The sequence below is a fragment of the Dendropsophus ebraccatus genome, chromosome 2 (assembly GCF_027789765.1).
Source record: "Dendropsophus ebraccatus isolate aDenEbr1 chromosome 2, aDenEbr1.pat, whole genome shotgun sequence".
Taxonomy (NCBI): Eukaryota; Metazoa; Chordata; class Amphibia; order Anura; family Hylidae; genus Dendropsophus; species Dendropsophus ebraccatus.
In genome coordinates this window covers 126,777,863-126,791,506 of record NC_091455.1, presented here as the reverse complement: position 1 = coordinate 126,791,506, position 13,644 = coordinate 126,777,863, and the positions used below count along the sequence as shown (strand labels likewise).

At 39.3% G+C, this 13,644-nt stretch overlaps 1 protein-coding gene across 7 annotated transcripts in view; it reads right to left on the bottom strand.

The window, feature by feature from the left end:
* LOC138783491 (poly(rC)-binding protein 3-like) overlaps nt 1-13,644 on the bottom strand; it is a 531,869-nt gene that overhangs the window by 197,139 nt on the left and 321,086 nt on the right. For all 7 annotated transcript variants that reach the window (XM_069958249.1, XM_069958250.1, XM_069958253.1 and 4 more), the window contains one exon: nt 6,548-6,595. The gene's annotated coding sequence lies outside the window, so the exon portion shown is untranslated. The remainder of the gene's footprint in view (nt 1-6,547; nt 6,596-13,644) is intronic.

The following is a 13,644-nucleotide window of genomic DNA, read 5'->3' as shown; positions in this document are numbered from 1 at the left end:
CTGTGAGAAAGATGAAAGCGTTCAGCTGCGCTGGCAATGCCCGTTACTGGTGGCCGCCGTTATACTGGTAATAACGGCGATCGCCCATTAGTGGTCGCCGTAAAAATCCGTATCGGCAGTCACTAATAACATAATACATGTATTCTCTGGGTCTCTACGGTTACGGCGATACCCCATTTGTGTAGGATTTGTTTAACTATTACTGCTTTGGCGCAATAGAAACTATCTTCCTAGCAAAAACCCACAAAAACTGTCGCCACATTGCAAGATCCATAGTTTTCTTCTCTTTTGCGCGACAGAGCTGGTTTTGGGCTTATTTTTTGCGGGAAGATCTGTAGTTTTCTATTGATGACTTTTTGATCTCTTTTATAACGTATTTTATAAAGCAGATTGATAAAATACTGCTATTCTGGTACTTTTTTTTTTTTTTTTTTACAGCGTGTGTCGTGCGGTGTAATTATTGATATAGTTTTATAGATTGGGTCGTTACAGATGTAACGATACCACATATGTATATGATTTGTGTTTTTGATCACTTTTATGTCAACTTTTATTGTATATGGGGAATGTAATGCATTTTTATTATTGGGGGGGCTGTGTTGTGTTTGGTGCACACTTTTTTTAACTTTTTCTTACTTTTACACTAGTGTACATTACTGTACACTAGTGTAAAATACTTAGATCACCATGGAGACATCTGAGGACCAGACGGCGCAGCGGGACATCGCAATCGCGTAAGTGACCCGCGGCGCCGACCGGGACACACCAACACCCGTTAGATGCCGCTGTCATAGTTTGACAGTGGCATTTAACGGGATAAACTGCCCGGAACGGAGAATCCTCCGCTACGGGCAGTTACAGGAGGGTGTCAGCAGTCACACTGACCGCTGATCACCCGCTCTGCTGACGCCGCCGGGCGGTAGTTTGTTCAGATGTGCCCGCCGTTAAAAGGCGTACGCATCGGAATAAAGCCCATTAGTGGCCGCAGTGAATACGCGTGCGGCAGTCACTAAGGGGTTAATATAAGCATAAATGTATGCTGAAGAAATAAAAAATTATAGATGTCCCAATCTATACAGAGAGTATATATCATTATTTCAGTAGAATACTTAATGTTCAGCTGATGTCTCTGTCTCTCCCATATCTATCGCTGTCTCCCTGCACTTTGACTAGCAGCATGACAGCAGAGCTTGAATCTCCCACTCTAACTTACTAGTCATCATCTAAATTGCTATAATTATTGACAAGAGGCATTGGAGCTCAAAATATTGATACTTATTAGCGAATGTTATAACTTTGACGTTGACACACGCAAAAAAATGCATATATTTTAATGAAGTTAATTACAAATATCGTTAATATTGATGTTTCTGTCAGAATATGCTAAGTAATTCTTAAAGCAAATGTACGAGCAGTACATTGGCTTTAAGATATTCACATGGATAGAACGGCACTGCTGCAGGGAAACTGGTGCCGCTGTCCTTTTTTTGAACCATGGCCAGGTTCCCGCGTACGGCACCGTTCTGTTCCTGGGCACATGCTAGCCTGCCCCAGTGGGAGGTAACCCCTGCCCCACTATGATGCTACTCCATTGATTCTAATAGAGGCGCATCATAGAGGGGTGGGGGCTTCCTCCCACTGAGGGCAAGACGGCCCACCTCCAGCGCTTCAGCCCCAGCTGGTGCGCGGGAATAGAGTGCTGTGGTACGCAGAAACCGGGCAGTTGTTAGAAATAAGGACTGCGGCACCAGCTTTCCTCCGCCATTCTATCCATGTGAAGCTCTTAAAGCGAATATACTGCTGGTACAGTCACTTTAATGACAGATACTATTTGAATTTCTATTAGGCTGCGTTCACACTACGTATATTTCAGTCAGTATATTTCAGTCAGTATTGCAACCAAAACTAGGAGTGGATTAAAAACACAGAAAGGATCTGTTCACACAATGTTGAAATTGAGTGGATGGCCGCCATATAACAGTAAATAACTGTATTATTTCAATATAACAGCCGTTGTTCTAAAATAACAGCAAATATTTGCCATTAAATGGCGGCCATCCACTCAATTTCAACATTGTGTGAACAGATCCTTTCTGTGTTTTTAATCCACTCCTGGTTTTGGTTGCAATACTGACTGAAATATACTGACTGAAATATACATATACTGACTGAAATATGCATATACTGACTGAAATATACGTAGTGTGAACGTAGCCTTAAACTGCATGTAATTGACTTAGCTAATATAGTGGCTCTCAGTTGTTGGGGTATTAGGGTCAATTCATACAGGGCAAAAAATTTACAAATATTTATTAATATCTCATATTTATCTGATGGAGATTTAAGATTTGCTGCCTAAAAATAAACTTTAGGCTATGGTACCACACAGTATTCTGGTCAGTATTTGGCAACCAAAATCAGGAGTGGATTGAAAACACAGAATTGAGTGGATGGCCGTCATTTAATGGCAAAAAAACTGCTGTTATTTCAAAACAACATCTGTTGTCTTAAAATAATGGGAATTATTTGCCCTTATATGGCGGCCATACACTCAATTTTGACAACAAAACAGCAAAAACCTGTCAACGTACAAAATTGTGCATTTTTTGTCACATTAAATCCAGAAAAATTGTAACAAAAAGTGATCAAAAAGTGGCATATACACATGCAAGGTTTTTGTAGCGGCCGCTGGACCCCCTGAAGGGGTCCAGCACAGGCGATCCCCAGTAGCAGTGGATCGGTAACGATCCACTGATTCCAGTGAAGACAGCAGTAAACCCCCAGTCCCGGTCTCTGCCAAGTGCTGGGATCAGGGGAAAGCTTGGGCAGAGCTCCCTCCCCACTCTGCAGTCCATTGCCGGCTCCCTGTACCGGCCCCCAACCCCCCCATCACATGTACCGCCCCCCCCATGTCTCCCCCCGTTGCCACCCCCCAACCCCCCCACTTCCTTGTCTCCCCTTGCTGCCGACCCCCCGATCCCCCACCTGCTACCGCACCATCCCCGCCCTCCCAGCTGCCGCGCCCCCTGATCCCCCCAAATACTGTGTCTCCCCTTTAGAGTCAGTCAGTGTCCGTTAGTAATCTTCAGTCAGCATCATTTAGTGTCAGTCAGCGTCCCTTAGTAAGTGTCAGTAGGTGTCAGCATCTGTTAGTAAGATTCAGTCAGCGTCCATGAATAAAACTCAGTCAGCGTCCATCACTAAGTGTCATTCAGTGTCCGTCAGTCAGCGTCCATTAGCAGGTATCAGTGTCAGTCAGCTTCCATTAGTTATGTTGGTAAGTGTCAGTCAGCATCTGTCAGTAAGCATCAATCAGCAATAGTCAGCGTTTAAAAGTAGGTGTCAGTAAGCATCAGTCACCTTCCGTAAATAAGTGTCAGTCAGCATCAGTCAGCGTCCGTTAGTAAACGTCAATCAGCGTCTGTTAGTTCACGTCCATAAGTAAGCATCAGTCAGCATTAATTAGTAAGTGTGAGTGAGCGTCAGTCAGTGCCCGTTAGTAAGTGTGAGTGCATTTACTGCTGAGCCCAGTTGTGCGCCTATAACACACTTTACGTTCACAAATGGGGTATTTCTATGCTCAGGAGAAATTGCTTTACAAATATTGAAGGGCTTTTTCTCCTTCAAGCTTGTTGAAATTAGAAAAATTTGGGGTTTCACCAATGTATAAGTGTGAAAAATTTATTTTTTCATTTTCATGGACCACTTTTCAAAAAACTGTGAGGTCTATATGCTTGCTGTACCCCTTGTTACAGTCCTTAAGGAGTGTAGTTTTCAAAATGGGGACACTTGTTTGGGGTTTTCTACTGTCTCGGCACTAGGGGAGCTTTATGAATGTAATATGGCCTTCAACATTCATTCCAGCCAATTCCACTTTCCAAAATTTAAAGGGTGCTCCTTCTCTTCTGAGCCATGTTGTGCACCTGTACAACACTTTACGTTCACAAATGGGGTATTTGTGAAAACTGCATATTCAGAGGAATAAATCTTTTATTTCTTTTTTTATAGCTGTTGTGGTATGAAAGAAATAGGATTGAATAGGAATCTCTGCAAAGATAATTGAAATTTTAACTTTTCACACTTACTTTGCAGTTATTCCTATATAGTTCCTGATGCCTAAAGGTTTAAAAACTGTTTAAATGTCAATTTGAATACTTCAAAGGGTTAGGAGTTCAAAATGGGTGTTTCTAGTATACAGGCCTCTAGAATTTGCCCCAAAACTGAACTAAACTGATTTCATTTAGAAAATTGCTACTAAACAATTGCGACCTCTTAAATCCTAAAAAAGTAAAAGCATGTTACCAAATGCTTCCAATATAAAGTACACATGATTTTGATATAAATTAATCAATAACTTATGTCGTAGAACTATTTTCCTTATTGGCAGATACTTTCAAATTTAGAGAAATGCAATTTATTTCAATTTTTCACAACATTTTAAAATGTTTCACAAAAAAAGTTAAAGGTATCGGATCAAATTTACTACTAACATAAAGTAGAATATGTTACAAAAAAACGGTCTTGGAACCACACGGATCAGTAAAAGGATTCCAAAGTTATTAACACATAAAGTGACACATCATATTTGAAAAATTTGGCTGTGTCATACACACTGAAACTGTCTGTGTCCCCTAAGGGTTAGATACATGGAGGAAAAAAATGAAATGCAAAAACAAAAATTAGCTTGTTCCAAAAGAGGTAAACAACAACAAAAAGAGAGACATCTAAAGGAAGGATGTATACTTTTCTTTCCTGCTATATCCACTTCTGGCTTTGGTTCATGAAAAGCTACAGTGGCTTTTTTCCTAGTAAAATGTTGTGTGTGACAATAGCCTTAGAAATCTTTTACTATTTGGCAGTGCCCGTAGCATGAATATTTTTATGGGTATTCTACCGCACAGTAAGTGGACAGTCTTTTTGCAAATGTTATCTCTTGAAGTAGCTGTAGTATGCAATTATATTTCTGCTATTAAGCACTAAACATTGAGCACAGGAAGGTCTGAGGCTGCTGAAGCTTAGCTGCAATGATTAATACTTACTATATGATGTTTTGTTCTCGGTATTATTTCTGCTTCAATTTTTCACTTTTATGAATACTCCTACTGTCAATTACTATGAGAATCCCATAAGACAATCCAGCAGACGCTTAGTCTACTTTAGGGGGAAAAAAAGGCAATTTTATTTTTTCTCTTAAATCAATACCTTTCAGCTTTGCTACATGACACATTGAGATATTGTTTCAGTTTTGTCTTTACACTCAATTCTATTTGCCATCTCCGAGGGGAAGAAAAGTATGTCTGAAACTTCAGATGACTTGGAGCAAGCCTTTGAACTGAAACACGACAATAATGAATCTCCATCACTTGTGTTGAATGAGAATGGCCTAAAATTATAGCGCTGTCAATCTTGCTGTGTATTTTCTTATTGAGTCGGACTGTTCACTACAATGTAGAACCTGACCTCTTGATTCATCCCTCAAGATATGTGAGTTGTGAGCACTCATAGTGTAAGTCCAAGGAGGCATGAAGGAGCTTGATTCTTAAGGCTCATTGCTGAGACAGCAACGGATTTATGAATAGTGGTGACTATGAGTTCAATCACTTGTCAGTTACTTCATCGTCCAAAATCTGCAGCAGTGCTGAATAGTCATTTGATGCCTAGTACAATAAGGCACAGCACAAAACAATAAAATCCCACTGTTATAATTCATTATGCGTCTAAGTAGAGCTAGTGATATTAGAAGTCTTTATTATTTTAGAGCTATTGAGCGATAATCAAACACATTTTTACTACATTAGGTGCAGAAAATGGGAATTACCTAAAGCATAGTTAGACTGCCGAAGAGAAAAGCTGGATGGAAAATATATTAGTGTGTGACAGAGAGTGTGCTGACCTTCAGGATGGAAGGCTAATAGACCTTGTAACATGTTACACAATATTTTAGGAGTTTTATACTGTAATAATATACAGTGCTTTAGGCTCCTAAGACTTACATCAAAATTGAAATGCATTTCACGGTTTGCTACCCATTAGCAAAATGCATCTGCATTGGCTACATCAGGTCCATTACTGGATTCAAGGCTGGACTTGGGAAAAAGACTTTCTTTTATTATCATAAAAGTTTTTTTTTTTTTTTTTAACAGCAAGGTCACAAATATGTTTAGACATCTTGACTAAATACAACCCTTTCATATTACAGCCTGTAAATATAACATGCCATTAACAAAGGAATCAATAGATAATGCATATTGATTCTCTTCACGCTGAAAGCTTCTTGAAGGGCCATGACAGATCTGTTTTTAATGTTGCAAATCAGAAACCTAATTGATGTGTAGAATTGAAACCCCAGATTAGTCCTGCCCCTAGTGCCATGTTAATGAAACTGTTTGTAAACAGGTCAAACTTCAATAAATATCCCAGACTTGGCATACCTGAAGCTCGGCTCACTTCCCAAGCATATTCATAAATATTGTTTCATTTATTTTATTTTTTAAGCAATGCCCCTGAATTATATTATACCAGTTTTACTTTCTGCTTACTTTCTTACCTTTGGATGTTTTGTTATTGCTCCACTTCTGCCCTGTGATGCTGTAATCTGTAGAATGAACAGAAGAATAATAATGGAGACTTAAAATATCAACTCAAAGAAAAGAATTGTATGCACATAGGTGTTCCAAATGTAAAAAAAAAAAACTAGCGGCAGAATATGTGATAAAATGCAGAAAAACTCTTCGCTTAACTGATTTCCCTTGCTGCACTGGGTCCAGATGTTGCCCCCTGCTACTGTATTTTTTTTTTTGCAGTGATGACTGCTGTGTCTTGCCACCGCAGTTAATCATTGGCCTCAACAGTCATGACAACAACACTCAGATCAGTGATTGACTTTAGTAGTCACATGTCAGGATAGTATGTCATTGCTACTGGCATGTAAACAGAGACCAATGAGAGACCACCAGGCATGGTCGCTGGACCAGTCAGGGATTAACAGATAAGAAACTTTATTACATTTTGTATTGGCAGCTTTGAAAATAAATCTGTCAACACCATACCAGGAACAGAGTTGAATATACTGGCAGATAGGTGCTAGGGGGATAAAAATATATTATATATATTAAAATATGCCATATTAATGTCTCCAAAATATTCAACAAGCAGTTTTGCTGAAACCGCAGGCAGAGATGGAGGCTTTTCTTCCCAGCTTCCTTTTTATTTAGATGAAGACTGAGATTGTACAATATGTTAAGATCTTGATAGACTTAAGACACAAACTTGGTTAATTGAACTACTTTTATTTAACTGGTCCATGTCCCTTATCTGTCCCTTAATCCCTAGATGACCCATGATGTATGGGTATGGCATGGCCGCCTGGGACCAGACAGCCCATGATGTACCCATATGTCATTCTTTGAGCTTGCTTCATAGAGGGTAATACCAGCTGGTCCTCACTGTCAATGACAAGCAGCAGCGATTATGCTGCCACCCATCATTAACCCCTTAAATTAAGGCATTTAAGTGTGACAGAAGTGGCTCCTGTCACACTTTGTATTTGGTTGCATACTGCAAAGAGGGAGGCCTAATCTTGTTGCTGCCATTCTCCTGGCCTTGCGCAGCGTAATAAAACATTGTTTTCTCCTTTGTAAAGCTACTGCCGTGGTTTGTATGCTCTGTGAGCTGCACCATAGATCTATACTCTGCTGCAGGGAACCATATCAGCAAAATCATGCTGATTGTTTCCTTTCCCAATAAAATTTAATCCCCCCCTTTTCCATTTTACAAATAAAAAATATGAAAATAATTAAATAAATAAACATCGGTAAAATTTGTCCATTCTATTAAAATGTAGCATAAGTGTTCCAGCACGTGAACAGCCTAAGTGAAAATAGGAAGAAAACACCCAGAATTAATTATTTTTGTCACATTATTGACAACAAGAAAATTTCTAAAAAGCAATTAAAACTCCTCATCTTTACAAATATGTTATCAGTTATTATTATTATTATATTAGGTTTTTTTTTAAAGGTTTGCCTTTACAAATTAGTAAAACATTACAAAAGCTATGTAAACTTGCATATCATTGTATTCAGACTATATTGACCTAAAGAATAAAGAGAACATGCCAGTTTTACTGTAGTTTAAAACTAATCAGTATCTGTTCCCGAAAGCTCAAGATTCCCTAAACGTGAACTGGTTAAAAAATATTCACAGTAAACAGCAATCCCCTTTTGTAGTTTTAGTATTAGAAACAATTTGCAGAGCATTTTGATGGAATGCATATTCATTAGGGGTAACCTTTGGTAGAAGATTCCTAGCATATATAGTATAATCCACTATATTAAACACATGACTGATATAATAAAGTACTGCATAAGGCCCTGTTCACACACAGCAAGAGGCATTAGCCTCTGTGTCATAATGACACTCTATGGGAGGCACGCGCGCCGCATTGCTCAGCGTCTCTCAGCACTGAAGAATGAACATGTCATTATGACACTGAGGCCATGTGTGAACAGAGCCTATAAGTGTAATATTTCAGAACGTATCATATAATGCGATTACAGTGGTACCCTGGTTTAAGAGTAACTTGGTTTAAGAGCATTTTGGTTTAAGAGCTCACAGTTTTTTAAAATTGTGACTTGGTTTAAGAGCATTGCTTTGGTTTAAGAGCTCCCTGTACTCGGTGGGAGGAGGAGTGGGGGAGAGGCATGATCTGTATCTATAGCACTGTACTCTGACCAGGAAGTCTCCCTCAACTTCCAAATCATAACAGATCCACTTCAGGCTGGGGCCAGCATCAGGGGACAGGACTGTGGAGGTAATCTCTCCATAGCTGTAACCCCTCTCTCCCCAGACAGAGAACGCTGCATGTATGTGCCCACATCTGTCCTGCTCGTTCCTTCATGTTCCCTGCAGTTTCAGTCTGCCCTTGTGTTTCCCATCCTCTCCATTACTGTACAGTAACTAATAATATTCAGCTGTTTCTGAATGTTTGTTTCATTTGTTTTATATGTTATTAAGAATAATCATTATTTTTGGGGTGTGGAACCAATTGTCTGCATTTCTATGATTTTCTTATGGGAAAATTTGCTTTGGTTTAAGAGTGGATTTGGATTACAAGCATGGACCCGAAACGAATTATGCTCGTAATCCAAGGCACCACTGTATATGTATAAGATAATGGACTCCTTACCATATATAAACTATATAAAAAAAATATATAGGACGTATAATGGACATAACCATATGAAAGAGTAAAGGTTATATTCATAGATTTCCATTATTCCTTGTAATACACACAGCTACTTAACTATTATAGATTGAGATGAAGTGCTCAAATCTTTTTTGTTGTGAAATAATAGAATTATTTGCAAGCATATCAATAGAAAATGACTATTGATGTTTCTTCTAGTGTATAAATGTACTGTGATGCCATACATAGGAAGGTATTTATGGTGTCCTGAGTTCAGAAAATAAACATATCTACAGGGCAATGAATATTTATTTAATTGATGTATTCATTCAGTGTGTTATTTCTGCTTTTCACATGTACAGAAGTACAATCAGTTTGAAAATATAAGAACCATCACAGAACAAATATAAGGAGGCACCACAAATCAATCATTTAAAATCCACCCAAGAGGCATTTTGGTGCCATCCATATGTTTATAATGCCATCACAGTTTGTCTTCACCATATGCAGTCATGTTTATATGCAAATTTAGTGTCAAAGGATTGTGGATAATAGTAGCAATTAAAGCGCAGATTACCATCCCAGGGTCTGAAGAGAAGCCAATCATCTGTCATGAGCTGAATAACTAACACTAGCAACACTTGTAAATGATGTTTACCACAGCAGGGCATGTCCCCCTTACTACAAAACCCACTCTGGAACCGAAATCAACATGAGGAATTGAAACACTACTCTGGATACGTCACTGGTTATTAATCTGGCTTGGATTTACACATTGCTGATATTTAGTTTATTAAATACATAGAGAATTAGAATCAATAAGGGGAAACTCAATAAAATGTGAGATTTTGAATTACTACTTTCATTTTCAATGCAAACCTGAAGTTTCAAAAGATTTTTTATAAACTTGCATGGATTTTGTAGATCAACCCTTCAGATTTCTATTTCAGGGGCTTAAAGCGACTCTGTACCCACAATCTGCCCCCCCCAAACCGCTTGTACCTTCGGATAGCTGCTTTTAATCCAAGATCTGCCCTGGGGTCTATTCAGCAGATAATGCAGTTATTGTCCTAAAAAACAACCTTTAAACTTGCAGCCCCGTGCCCAACGGGAGTATCCATGCCCTAACTGGAAAAAACAAATTTGCTCAGCTCAACTTTGCACCTCCCCTCCGTCCCTCCTCCCCCCTTCTTTTCTATTCCTCTAAAGTGAACATTGCACAGGTGCCTTAATGATCCAGCCCATGTACCGTGCTGACACAGGTGATGAATAGGAGAAAATCTGCCTGGAGCATTCCTAATGATGAGGAGGGTGGGGAGGAGGGACAGAGAGGTTGTGCCAGCCTAATGCATACACAATCTAGGCCACGGCCGTTGGGCACAGGGCTGAAAGTTTAAAAGTAGTTTTTTTGAACAATAACTGCATCACCTGCTAAAAGGACCCCAGGACAGATCTTGGATTAAAAGCAGCTATCTGACGGTACAAGTGGTTTGTGTGTGTGTGTGTGTTGGGGAGGGGGCAGATTGTGGGTACAGAGTCGCTTTAAGTAGAGCTGGGCTGTTTACCAGTAGTAAACACACAGGTAATCGCTCCCTTATTTCTCTAGCCACAGCACAACACAGCACATACTCCTCCCTGCTATGCCATGATATAGTTGTAAAGAACAGCACTAGAGATGAGCATGCTCGAGTCCATCCGAACCCAAACTTTCGGCATTTGATTAGCGGTGGCTGCTGAAGTTGGATAAAGCCCTAAGGCTATGTGGAAAACATGGCTATAGTCATTGGCTGTATCCATGTTTTCCAGACAACCTTATAGCTTTATCTAAGTTCAGCAGCCACCGCTAATCAAATGCCGAACGTTCGGATTCGGATGGACTCGAACTCGAACCCGGTTCACTTATCTCTATACAGCACTAGTATTTACTCAGGAAAGAACGTAGCCTTAGGGCCCTATTACACCAACAGATTATCTGACAGATTTTTGCAGCCAAAGCCAGGAATGGATTTGAAAAGAGAAGAAACCTCAGTCTTTCCTTTATGACCCGTTCTCTGTTTATAGTCTGTTCCTGGCTTTGGTTGCAAAAATCTGTCAGATATCTGTTGGTGTAATGGAGCCCTTAGAAAGATGGCAACCCAGGTGTAAGAGGATTTGCTTAAAAAATGTGTTTGTGGCCTGAGGACCACAATCCTTACTCTGGAAACATGTTTGCGTCTCTGTTTAATAAAGATAGCTATTAACGGTATCAACATCAGTTCTACCATGTTTATGACAGAGCTTTGATATTGCATTGTTTAGCCTATATCAAGCTGAACATACAAGATTTAGTAATTTATTTATAGGTAATGAGAGTTAATTGATAGACAGACATAGATATGCTGCAATATCTAACAACCTTTTTAGTGTCTGGTCCCTTTCCTATAACATGTAAATGTTTATGGCCATTCCTGCTCCTGTCAATTTCAGGAGACAGGCCTGTCAGTGTTACTGTCACAGAACTTTGTGCTGCTACATGTTTTGCATGAGAATTTATTTTGAGAGAAACCAAAGGTAAATATAATTTGTTCTATTCATTTGGATCAAGCACTGAAAAACATATACAATTACATGACACGTAATTTAGATTATGTGAATTTTAAAAACCTTTTCAGCTTTAGGCTATGTTCACACTATGTATCTGTGCGGCTGTATTGCGGGCTGTAAATCATCAACGGTATTTTTCCGGTTCATGCGTACTCTGGAAAGTATACGATATACGGCTGCACAGTGCAGACTATGTATGAATCTACGGCCCGATAGTAAACGGACCCGTAAAAAATGAACAAGACCATTGTTTGCAGCTGGAACTGTGCAAATTCACGGCCGTGGATTGACAGGCGGTTCGTACGGAGTGCTTCAAAAATAGCCGGCAATAATGCCGAATGCCGATGCCTCTAATAGTTAATATATTAAATTAATAGAACACATTTTCTTTGTAATAAAGTCCCTTTCGTTGTTCAATAATTTAATTCTAACGAATCCATCATTGTGCAATTAAATATTCTGTTAAAATAAATAAATATATATATATAAATAAATGTATATTTATATATATATTTATTTTTTGACAGTATATTTAATTGCACAATGATGGATTCGGTTAAATTAAATAATTGAACAACGAAACTGATTTTATTACAACGAAAATGTGTTTTATTAATTAAATATTAATTAGTACAGGAAGCTCCATTAAGCCGTTAATTCATATTCCCGATAATAGAGCATTCTGTACTAATCATCACTTTACTTAAATTAAAACATCAAATGTTTCTCCTAATTATGTTATCACAATAGCATTATTAGAAGAAACATTTTGAATTATATGTGCGCTCAGCTGATTGGCTGATCGACTGAGCGCACATATAAAGAGCCGGTCCGCAGTACAGTGACTTCATTATGCTGCGGACCAGCGAAGAGGACACATCGGGGTGAGTATAAAGCTCTCCCCACCCCCTCCCCAGCACTGCACCCATCCCAGTAAGGAAGGGGGGTCACTTAACCCCTTCCTTGCTGGGATGGGTGCAGTCTGACATCAGTCTGGCCCCCAAGGGGTTAAGGGGGATGCAATACATCCTCCCTTAACCCCTTGGGGGCCAGACTGTAAGCAGCGATCTGTAAAGATGCTGCATACTGTAAGGTGCACAACGCTCACAATGATGGGTGTTGTGCTCCTGTTTGTGTTTTTTGTGTGTTTCTCCCTTTTTGTTTCTCAGATATCAGTATCCTGTGGATTACGTCGGATTCCATGGACTACGACGATGACCAGCGGTTGTTTGGTGTTTTTTTTTTTATAAAATGGTCAATGAGAGGTGTGGGGGTGTTTTTATTTGAATAAAAATTTTTTTTCACTTGTATGTTGTCTTTATTTCTTTACTTTATAGACTTAGTAGTGGAAGCCGTCTAATAGACGGAATCCATTACTAAGTCGGGGCCTAGTGTTAGCCGGTATAAAATGGCTAACACTAACCCCCCATTATTACCCCAGTACCCAATGCCACCAAGGGTACTGGGAAGAGCCGGGTGCCAGGATCGCAAACCCTGGTAATAGCGATTCCTGTAAACTGTTTCCCTGCTTTCCCAGATGCATTCCAGAGGTGTTTGCATCACTTTCTAAAGATTTTATTTGTTATTTTTAGTTGAACCAGATTTCCAAGTAAATGACCGTATGTTTTCAGCCGCATGTCTATTTTTTTCCACGGCCGTAGTTTCAGCCGCACATTTCCAGCCGCATAAAAAATACAGCCGCACACATACATAGTGTGAACATAGCCTTACTACAGAGGCAGGATAGTAACTGTGAAGGATGAGGTATTCTATGATTCTTAACCACAGCACTTCATAAATCTCAGCTATATTAAAGGAAAAAAAAGCAGTCTAAAAAGTTACATTACATTGTAATGAGCTGATTACTGGTGAGT